Consider the following 12,168-nt stretch of genomic DNA (forward strand, 5'->3'; position numbering starts at 1 on the left):
GAGCAGCACTGTTGGCAAGGCCAGCCCAAGACCTTCCAGTGCCCAAGCTGGTGTGCCAAATGCCACCCGCCCCCATGATGTGCTGCCTTCTGCTCCTTTCACTCTTTGGATTAGACACAACAATTTTCAACCAGTGTGCCAAGGTATGTTGGTGTGCCATGAATGGTCTGCATGCATACTATGGGTGTTTGAGAGAGGTTCATTTATTAGTAGGGCCATTGGGGGATGGGAGCCCCCCACTGGCAGTGCAGTGTGCCTTGTCAATTGTGAAAAAACGGATGGTGTGCCTTGATAATTTTAGCACTTTGTCAGTGTGCTGAGATGAAAAAGGCTGAAAATAGTTGGATTAGAGAGATTCTCTAGCACACCACTCTCCTCTCCTCCATACTTACTCTTCTGCTTCTCCCCCCTTCCTTTTCCCATCCAGGAAACAGGAAGAGGAGCAGTTGAGGCTAGTGAAGGTGAGTGTGTGAATGCCCACCAATCTGCTGCCTGAGGTGACCACACAATAAACCTCGTGGATTGTTGGCTTGGGCCTCTCTTTTAAATAATATAACTGAGGCTGCAATCCTATCCTCACTTACCTGGGAGTAAGCCTATTTGACTATAATTGGGGCTTACTTCTGAGAAGAAATTGATAGAATTAGGCTCTGAGTCTGTTCCTTACAATGTTGGAGGGAAGAGTTCCCACTGATGTTCCACAGCAATACAAATACTAGCGAAGGGAAGAGTGTCCTGGGAGGAATGTGGAGGAGGGGCTATATTGCAGCAGACATGAGCAGCACCTCTTGAACCATTCCCTCTGGATAAACAATAACCTTGCTGTTTCTTGGTAGAAATTTCTGCAGACCACAATGGAAAAAATAAATTTGTTGTGCATGGAGAAAGATGACACCAATGCATCTCTCGTCCCTACAGCTGAAATGTTTCTGCTAAGATGTGCCAAGAACAGATTTGCAGAGATGCTCGCAGTATTATGACTGAGCAGATCTTCACCGTGTTTGCTTGAGTTTGCATTGCCAGTGATGCCTTGACCAACCAGTACAAATGTTTCCAATGAACACATTTTTTATTATGGTTTAGCTAAAGGGCTCCCTGAACTGAAGGGGTGCTCTTCCATCCCTGCGCTCTGTGTGCCCAAAACGTCTTGGAGGTTCTCCTGATCACTGTCTTGGTTTGAGTTTTCCCGGATCATTCTTGTTCAACACCAGGGTGGCACACATGTGTCTTCAACGTGAGGAACTGCAAAAAGTCTCATCACCATGCAGAAACCTCAAAGCCTTCCAGCTCCACATCCGTAATTTGCCATCAACATGCGAAACTGCAAAACCACATTGCACGCATTTCAGATTCTGCTCCCAATGACAGGCTTACTTGCTACTAGCCTGTAATACCTCATTTTCACCACATTGGCACAAGCAGTTCTTTGTTTCAGCTTTGCAAGCACGTTTTTTCTCCTATAGTACCTAGAGCAGCAGTAGTACGTTCACAACACATGCCTGTCAGGATGGATGCATCCATGACCTAATTTCAGATCCATTCAGATGCTGTGGGTTTAAAAGTGCAACACAGACTTATAGAGTTTCTCTCCATGCTCGGTGTTCTGCAATGTGCTATTAGTTGGCAATGGAAAGAGATTGTGGTAATCAAAATGAAGAGAGTTCAGCTGCAATCCTATGCGTACTTATCTGACAGTAAGGGAGCAAGACAAATGCGATGTGGAAGTCCTATAATAACTGAAACTCCCTACCTTTCCCCCCTATTTTTGTTTTGAGGGAGAGTCCAATTTTGATTAGCACATTGGCATCAGGGGAGAGGATTTTAATTTCCACCCTTCTCTATATTTGATCTAAATTACACACACCCTGAAGCTGCTCTTATACAAAAAGCAGAAAATAGATAGCATCCTTTATTGTGCCTGTCTTTTTACTTCTGCGAATCTAAGAGCCCTCATAGCTGCTTTAATTTGAAAAATCAGGAGAGCCATCACAGATTTAGGCCTCACCTCTTCTGACCTGGGGTCCCACCAAATTCAGAGCCACTTAAAATAAACATCCATTTTATCGGCATAACAGCAAATATCTAATATGAAGGTCCTTCGTGATGTGCAACAGAATAATAATATAATGAATAGCTGTTATTTCATAAACATCTAAAAAACAAGGCACTGTACTTGTTAATTTGTACATGAATAAAATTAACAACAGATCCCTGCCCACAGGTTTGCAATACTAAGAGACAAACACATAAATGAAAAGCCTGAAGGGATGGGGAGTAAGGAAAGAGGACGAGAGCTCAAAGGTGTTAAATGAAAATCAGAGTAGATTAGGGAAGACCTTAGAGGAAAAAAAAATACATCTTGAGGCACTTGAAGAGTGGGAGAGGCTGGGTCATATAGTCATCTCGGGAAGTGAATTCAAAAGAGAGAATGTGGCCCTCAAAAAAGGACAAAGTCTGAAAGCAGGAAGTGAAATCAGTGGCCTAGTGAAGAGACTGGTGTTATTTTCTTTATTGAAAAATATTTGTATCCCACCTTTCTCCTCACTATCAGGAGATGACCAAGAGGACCTATAATGTTTACAAGCAATAATGCAATAGCAAGACCCTCTCAGTCGCACAGTTCCTAAACTTGAGTAATTTGAATCGAGCCAAGCTTTCTGTAGCAAGTAATCACTGAGCACATTACATCTTTGGCAATATCTGCAGAGTAACTGGTTGTTGTTTTTTTTTAATAATACATGTTTGTATGTAAAATGTATTGTACGTTTGTATCTGTGTGTACACGTAGGTGTGCACATATACATATACGTGTGTATTACTTAGGTTTATATTCTCTCTACGGTTTCCGTACAGAGTCTTCACCTACCTAATGTTTATGCCTAATAAAGGTTGACTTGACTTGACTTGCAATAGCAACAATAAAAATACTAAAACTTTAAAACTACAATGTAGAGAACTGTAAGAATAACTCTTGAAGGCACCATTGAACAGAAAACCTGACAGGCCACAGAAAGAGAGGGGAAAAAACCCACAAAGCTAAAGACAGTAAATTGGTTTTAGGCTGCCATTGAAAAATAGGCAGAGAGGGATTCAACCAGATTTTGAAAGGTAGAGGGTGTCACATATAGGGCAGCATCATGGAAAAGGCCCTTTCCAAATCTCCACCAAGTTAATTTCCTGTGGCAGAATCCTTGGAGCTTCCACACCCACCCCGGCTGACTACAAGGGCCAAGGGGGGGGGGAGGCTCCCCCTTGTTTCATTAGGGGGGGCCCTAGTCTTTCAGGTACCTTGATATTAGAAGAACATAGCATTCTTGGAGAAGTACGAACAGAACTTAGAAAAGCAAAAATGAAAGATATAGCAGCAAAGGAAAGGTATAGAGCAGTGTTTCTCAAACTGTGGGTCGGGACCCACAAGGTGGATTGCGAGCCAATTTCAGGTGGGTCGCCATTCATTTCAATATTTTATTTTTGATATATTAGACTTGATGCTGCCATGGTATGTGACTGGGGAAATGTTACAGACCTGTACTTTTAACAAGCTACTGTGTATATGCTGTGTATATCAACAATGATAGTCAGTGGGACATACTCCAGGGTAAGTGTGGGTAGGATTGCAGCCTAGAATTGTTAAAAATTTCCCTACTTGATGATGTCATTTATTATTATTATTATTATTATTATTATTAACAGTATTTATATACTGCTTTTCAACTAAAAGTTCACAAAGCAGTTTACATTTCCAGTCATGGCATCATTTCTCATGGGTCCTGACAGATTCTCATTCTAAAAAGTGGGTCCCGCTGCTAAAAGTGTGAGAACCACTGGTATAGAGTATAGCAGCACTTCTCAAACTATGGATTGTGACCCACCACTGGGTCATGATTTGAATTTTGCTGGGTTGCGGGCCTGCCACAACCAGGAAGCCTCAGAATAATATGGTGCATGACCTGGAAGCTGCTTCCAGGTTGCACTGGCCCATAACATGCATCATTGGCTGCACTGCACCCTGGTGCGACACAGCCAATGACACAGGTCGTGTCCCAGTGTGACCCGGAAGTGGTCTGGGTCATGCGCCATATTACCCTGCAGCTTCCTGGTCATGGGGGGCCCAGGACCCACCACGGATGACTAAGTGGGTCTCAAAGCTAAGGAGTTTAAGAACTCTGGAGTATAGGTATTTGAAGAAAGTAGTAAAAGTTTGAATTGGACACAAATATTCTACTGCCGCATTAGGTTCACCAGTTTACACCTCACTGCTAAATATTGCTGTGAAAGTAAATCCATTGAACTGCATATACTTTCACACAGAGTAATTTCATATCATAGTCTGGCCCAATTCCTGTGTTATTTCAATGGTTTCCAAGTAAGTGTGAGTTAAGTGTGCGTTTGCAACACAAGAACCCCCAGAGGTGAACATTGCTTTTCATGAAAGAATCAATGCAGAGTGATATTTTGCATGTTCTAACCATTTTGCAAGAATTCAAAACGTTTCCAGAAGTTTTCAAAACACTTGGTTCACTGATTATGCCCCATACTGTATTAGCCAAAAATGTCAAGACATTAATGCAGCTTATATATACAGTATACTTTTTAATCAATGCACTTTCAGAAGCAGGGCCAAACTGAACATTCCACCATAGTCAGATGCAATATTCACCTAACAGCAGTTTTTGCCTTACAATATACTTTCAGGGAGGGAGGCTATTTGCTGTGGGAGACAGCTTAAGCTGTGTGCTGAAGCCTTTCCCCGCCTGTTTCATCTTCCATGATAGTCCCCTAAGCTCCCCATTCTCTTACGGGGTTTTAGAACACTTTATCCCACAAACCAGTGGCGTAGCTAACGAACGTGTAGCCCGGTGCAGAGCTCAAAATGATGCCCCGGAAGTGATGTTACTACCGGAAGTGACATCACGCCTGGACTTTTCAAAAAGTGCAAATTGGGGGGAAATTTGCCTCCTCCCCCCAACAGTTCACCATCCACTTGATCTGCCACCTCCCCCCAGCCAGTGGCATAGCTAAGGCATCTATCTGCTACCTGGGATCAAAGAAGATTTTGTAGTCCCCCCTCCATGACAAAATCAAATTTAATTAAGTAAATAAACAAAGGTGTGCCCCTTATTGGTTAGAGACATTGTTCTGGGGTGAAAAGGGACGGTTCTTCTCCCCTGCTAAATATAAGAGGAGCACCACTTGAAAAAGTGTCTCTTTACCAGTTAGCAGGGGGAACTGTATTATGATACATGGAAATGGGAGATGACTCATATTAACACCTTATTGGTTCCATGTTGTATCATAACAACATCTCATTGACTCTCAGAACTATCAGTCTCATAGGTCAGTTCTGAGTTAAAGAAATCTACTTTTTGTTACTTAAGGCAGTTGTATTTTCGTTTTCTGGTGAATTGGCGATAACTTTTGATAGAATACTTATGTTCTAATGTGGTTTGTTTCACTGCATTCTGCATTAAATTACCTTTCCAATGATACATAACATGATGGTATTATTCGTACATACCAAGATTTTCACAGTTTGGCCATGAGTGTCAAGCTCAGCTTGCTGCCCCCCTAAAGCTTGTTGCCCGGTGCGACTGCTACCCCTTGCACTCCCTTAGCTATGCCACTGCCACAAACCCTTGTGGAAGCAGCTTGAAGAGGTGCAAATTATAAAAATTGTGTTTCTCCTCACGACCATTTTGGAGACTTGTTTAGTATCCTCCTGCCTGCCTCACAGCATTATACAACATGCAAATCATGTAAATATCAGGCAAATAGCATGTGCAAATCAACACTCATTTTCTCGGGCTCCCTATTAGTTGCCTGTATTCCTGATATTGCACTGAAGATGTATGTCTGCCAAGTCTGGACAATGCAAGTATGATTTCTTGCATTCAGGGACAGGATGAATGCAGCTCTTAGTCACTCACATAGACATAATTCCTGCCCTGGTTACATAAAAGATTAAATATTATATAATCTGTAAAATTAGGCAGTTGAATAGCATTCAGCGTTTCAGCCTCCTATTCTTCAGGAAACAAAGTGACATGAAACCTGGGATTATTATGAGCTTCAATTATGCAACTGTGTGCTGTCAACCCTATATAGTGGCAGGCAGCACTTGCTCCAGGGGAGTGGAGCGTCTGAAGTATTATTATACGTCTTGGAGCTCATGTAACACAGCAGTTAAGAGTGTGAGCTGTGAGCCAGGAAGTGCTGGGTTCCAATGTCACCTCAATGTTCAACTCCCTGGGTGACCTCAGGCAAGCCATGATTCTATTTGTGGTAGTGCCCCTTCCCCATCAGCAGCATAGAAATAATAATATAAGCCTACCTTTGCAGGGCTGTTGTAAGGATTACTAAACAATTGTATGCAAAATGCTTTCACTGCTTAGGAGATACTGCTGTGACAACTGAACCAAGCACTTCCTGGCTCACAGCTCATACTCATAATACTTCCAGTTTTTCAAATATAAGAGGCTGTGCCCTGGGCCGATGCAATCCCCTTGCGTCAGCAGGGAGTGTCGCAAAAGTACCATAATATAATAATAATATAATATACAGTATTTATATACCGCCTTTCTTGGTCTTTATTCAAGACTTTATTCAAGGCGGTTTACACAGGCAGGCTTATTAAATCCACGCAGGGATTTTTACAAATTGAAAGAAGGTTCTCTCTTTCAAGAACCACCACATTCAAGCTGTTACACTCCGATCTGGTTTAACATTCTGGCCTCCATCCTCCCACGCTCCGAGCAGATGGAACAGCTCAGCTGCAGCTTGCCAGCTGCTTCAAGGTCGCACGGTGCCGGTGGCCTCGAACTGGCGACCTTGTGGATGTTAATCTTCAGGCAAATGGAGGCTCTACCCTCTAGACCAGACCTCCTCCATAAAGCACTTATGCGCCACTCCGGGGGGATGATGAGTTTGCTTCAACTGAGCTCAGACAGTCCAGGGATCTGGGGGGAGGGCACAGGGAGCGCAGGGAGGAGGCAGGAGGGAGGCATTTCAAGGTTGGGGGAGGGCAGGCATTCCCTGGGGCAGGTGGGGAGCGGGGGACTAGCCCATGATCTGGCAGTTATGCAGGATCCTAACCCCGTTTCTGGGCAGCCTGGGGCAGTCCCAGGCTGCTCAGATCTGTGCCACCTCTTGAGGTGGCACAGATCCAAGTAGCCCCATTGCAACTGCAGTGGCTCTCCCTGGGGTAAGGGGTAAAGTTTCCCCTTGCTCCTGGCTGAACCTCTGGCTGCCTGAAACTTGCACTGAAACTTGCACTGGGCCTGCCTGTTCCAGGGCAAGTTAGGATTGGCTTACAGTTCACCAGCTCATTGCTAAGGAAAGTTAACAGTTACAGGGCTGTGTGAAGATCTGAAGTCCCCACTGGCTTTTCAGGTTACCAAAAGGCATCTAGGCAAAATGGCATCCTTGGGAGAGGGTAGAAATGGTTTTTTGTGGCCCTCTCCTTATAGCTGCAGCGTTTAATGGGTCATCTCCAACCAGGCTAGCAATCTATCACTAGTGCCAGACCTCCCCCCTGTCCCCAAATTAGGAAATGGCTTAGACTCTCTTGGTTCTACCTTCACCCTTTTGGTCAATACACTGTTTGTCATGTCAATCTTCACTTACATAAGGGGTGTGGGATTCACAGGTTCCTGGCCAAATTACTAGCTTTCAGACACTTCCAGTAATGAGTATTCCAGTACATTATTCTCTAACCTTTTCTTCCTCCCCTTTCTTTGAAATATTTTAAAGAGAGTTGTAAATAAAGTGGTGTTATTTATGGGTTAATTTAAACATTACTGGACATAAATTAGAGATAGTACTGTCAAGCATGCTGAAACGAATGATCTATGTGTCAGGCATTGTGGGTAATTTAAGTCAGTGACTATGCTGTCACTTTTTTATGTCCGTACTGAAGATTTGCCACTAAGTTCCATCATTATTTATTTGAGAATGTGAGATTGTTCACAAAAACATAAGAGATTTATCGCCTACACCGGATTAGGTGTTTAATGACTGTCAGAGAAGTCTGCTGATTTTTTCAACAACCAATTAACACTTTACAAGCAAACAGGCAGTGAGGATCTTGAACAGTCGAGAGATGCAAATTGAGTTGGAATAAATCAAATGTAATATTGGAAATCAAATTTTCCCCAGCCCTCAGAATGCCTCGGCCTTCAGAATGATTCCCTGGCCTTCAGAATGCCTTATAAGGGCTTAAAAACATCACTTCTGGTTTCCTCAGTGGAACCGGAAGTGATGTTTTTTGTCCCTCCAGGGGCTTTGTAAGGCTTTTGGAGGGTCAGGGAGGCAGCACACTGCTTCCCTGGCCCTCAGAACACCTATGGGCAGAAGGCCCACAGGGATCGGCATGCCAGCTGACTATGGGGGGCACCATGGGGGTGGATGGCAGGATGGCACCACATACCCCCAAGCATGGCACCCAGGACATTTGTCCCTCTTGCCCCTCTCAGATATGCCATAGGGATCACCTTGTGTATCTAATGTTGATACGCTTAGCATAAAAACAAATTTCAGTGGACTGTTCTGTATGTGGCCACCTATAATGTTCTTTGAGAGCAAGACTCCAAGCATGATAAATCAACAATTTGTATTATAATCTGAGTAACTTCTTAAGTCATTTTTATGTTGGATGCCATTTCTTGGCTAGGGGCAAACAATGAGGAGGTGATGTTACTTTGCAGTGTTTTAATGTGGCATCCATTTGGAACCTTTAGAGTAGGGCAATACGGAAATTGAAGCAAATATCCCCTTCCCATTTCACACAATCTGGATCCTTAACATTTGCAACCTATGTGCACTGTGGGTGACTCCCATGCAAACAAAACACTCATGGTCGTTGGGCAGCATAGTGAAGGGCCAGGGCCAGGGCCAGCCAGTATGATCTGTCATTTAGGTACGTAGGCTGGTCTGTGAGCTAGCATCTTGAACATCAGCCAGCCCCTGCATCTATTTTTAGTCTGCTGCTAGGCATGTTTAAACCATTCCACTGATGATAGTAGTAGTAGTTGTAGTAGTAGTAGTAGTTCAATTGTAAGACACTTTGGGAGCCTCTCCTGGCTGAAAAGTAGGGTATAAATATAATACATTTTCAGCACAGTCCTATGCATGTCTACTCAGCAGTAAGCCCTACTGAGTTCAATATGACTTAAATAAGAAAGGCTGCAATCCTAACCACTTTCCTGGGAGTAAGCCCCATTGAACAAACTAGGACTTACTTCTGAGTAGACCTGGTTAGGATTGTGCCCTAAATGTACTAGAATTGCAGCCTAAGCGGCTGCTGTATACATCCTTCTGAGGACTATGTTAACTGCTGCAGTCTTTTCTAAATGTCATGGTTTGAAGTCCTTTTTTCCCCCTTTCATTTTTAAACAGATTTTGAAGAATCTGGAGAATTATTCTGTACTATTTTGCATTATTTTGTAGCCTCTTAAAATTCTAGGATACAGGTAGCTCTTGAGTTGAACGCCTTTTTGAGGAAAGCACTTACTGAGTGTTCAGTGAGAAGTCTCATCACATTTGTAAAGATGTTAGAGTTAGGTCCTCAACCAACAAAAGATGAGTGACAAGATCATTGTCACTCATTTTCCTAATTTGCAGTGTATGGGCTTAGATTATGTAATGGTTCCTCAGCTTGAAGCTGATAATGGAGTGTTTGGGTACTTTTGTACAGTGGCGTAGCTAGTGAGAGGAGGGGGGTGGCAAGAAGCAGCTGCAAGAAGCAGCTGGGTGGCAAGAAGGAGGGAATGGAGGCAATGAGAGCCTGTTTTGATTGCTCTCCTGGAAGGGGAGCAGACCAGGATTGTTGTGGCCACCCATTGCTTCTTTCTCCAGCACTGCTACTGCAATTGCTTGTGTCAGTGATGTTGGAGGACAAGGTGGGTCATCACTGGCCCTATTCTCCTCTGACTTACTCTCAGCAAGCAAAAAGAGGATTGGAGCAACAGGGTGGATGTTAGAGTGGGGGAGCAAGCGGGCATGGGGTACTCTTCATCATTTATCACCTCCCCCAACCTGCTGCTTGAAACATTTGTTTCACCTCATTTGATGGGTGCACGGCTGGCCTTAGGAGCTGTGGGTCCCAATTTGCAGGGCACCAGGTTCACACCCAAGGTCTGCAGAATCTTAGAGATATAAATAAAATTTATTAAAGACTTTATATCTCTATGGTAGAAGGGAAAGCAATCAAAATGTGTGCTTAAAAAGCTCATGTTAGTTAATGGACCAAATGGATCGAAGTATATTTTAATATACAATTCCATATAAAAGACTAGAGTAGGGCCCTTAGGCACGGGGCCCAGTTGGAAGCAATTGGTCCAACTGGCTTAAAACCAGCCTTGGATGGGTGGGCTGGGCCTGGTGATGGAACAAAAATGACCTTGCAGTAAAAATTCCTAGCAGCCAGCTTATTCATGAGGATTTTGGTTTAGAAAATAAAAGCAGTGAGAACTGACTGCATTAATATAATTTCACAATTAGTTAGGCCTTACCCCCTGCCTGGGGCTCCGGTTTCTCCTGGCACTGGAAATCATAATTACGGCCACCACAATTAAGCATTCAGTTGGCTACATTGTTCAGCCCTAAGGGATGTGGTCTACCTTTCGATCCATTCCTAACTCTTCAAATTTACATTACTTGGAACATCTTCCGGTAATCTGTTGTGAGTCATACATAATCTAAAACAACTCAGGGGCTCCCCAGGACATTAACTGACTTTGATTTCCATTCTCTCAGAGTTTACCTGGCTTATTTAATTCATGAAGGCAGATCTTTGGGTGAGTGTGCAAACACAATGTAAGGCTAAAGGAATGCAGTGCAATTTTGCATTTAACGATACTAGATCAATACATAAATAAGATAAAAATGGCCAAGCACGGAGAACGCTCCAAAATGCTACAAAAATAAGGGACACATATGACAACTACTGTACATGTGATCATCTGATTTGGCCTTGCTAAATTATTAGTTTCTTTGCATTGTTAGTAAGATACTAACAATGATAATTATGCAACATACAATTGCAACAGAGATCATGGTGACTAGAATGATGATAATTTTTTAATTGCCCAATGCTGTACAAGATCAAAGAAAAACATGGTCAATTTCTCAACACAATTACAGCCTTAGGGCCAAATGTTACAATTCTTATTCACACTAGCTAGAACTTACCCAGGTAAATGGACCTAATTAAAGCCAACAGGACTGTTAGGATAAACACTGCTCAGTGTGAGTGAGGCAGGGATGGGAACTTGAGTCAGGTGACTCCAGTCCAAGTCACAAAAACACGTGTTTTTTGCTGACTCGTTTACACTAGAGTCACCTGCATTGATGACTCTGGCACTGACTCAAGCCTGAGGCTACTGACTTGGAAATGAGCCCCCACACATGCAGACTTGAGTCTGTATCAGGATGTACTTGCTTACATTTTTTGAGGCATGAAAGACCTTGTGGGGCCATCATTCTGACTGAATGAGCAGCAGGGAAGTTCTAGCCAGGAGGCAGGGAAGGGTTAATGTTTTGCTTTTGCATCAAGCAGGAGGGGGGAGGCAGAAGCGGGCTTTCCTCCATCTCTGAAACAACCATGGGCTGTCTGAATTTTTCCTTTGGATGAAATAGGACAGGAGGAGGAGCCCAAGTGGGTTCTTGCCTTAGAATTGACTGGAAAAGCCCAGAGAGGGTGAAAAAGGAGGCAGAGAAGGCCAGGGGAAGGCAGTTTGTAGCAATCTGGCTTTCCAACCTTATGGCTCCTGTGAACTCTGTTGTTACTTGGGAGGAGGAAGCCTTATTGAATGGCTGGTGCAAATGGGACTACTTCTGAGTAGAGCTGTAAACGATTGGGTCATTCTGGTAAGCCTCCCAGCTGCTGCACATGACCATCCTCCCTCTTGCCACTTTTTTTCCTGCTATCATGCAGTTTGTCCCAGCTCTTCCACCTTGTTTACAGATGGGATGGGGACAGCAGGGAAGCGTTTAAAGAGAACACACACACTCTCTCTCTCTCTCTCACACACACACACACAGGCAGCAGCTCAGATTTTTCCCCCCATAGAGCTGTGGCTGGTTTTTCAAAGGGAAAGACTTTTTAAAGGGAAAGACTTGTGACACAAGTCTTCAAATTACTAAAACACTCTAGGTAACTTGGAGCCTCTC

Source organism: Tiliqua scincoides, chromosome 5, assembly GCF_035046505.1.
Source record: "Tiliqua scincoides isolate rTilSci1 chromosome 5, rTilSci1.hap2, whole genome shotgun sequence".
Classification (NCBI taxonomy): domain Eukaryota; kingdom Metazoa; phylum Chordata; class Lepidosauria; order Squamata; family Scincidae; genus Tiliqua; species Tiliqua scincoides.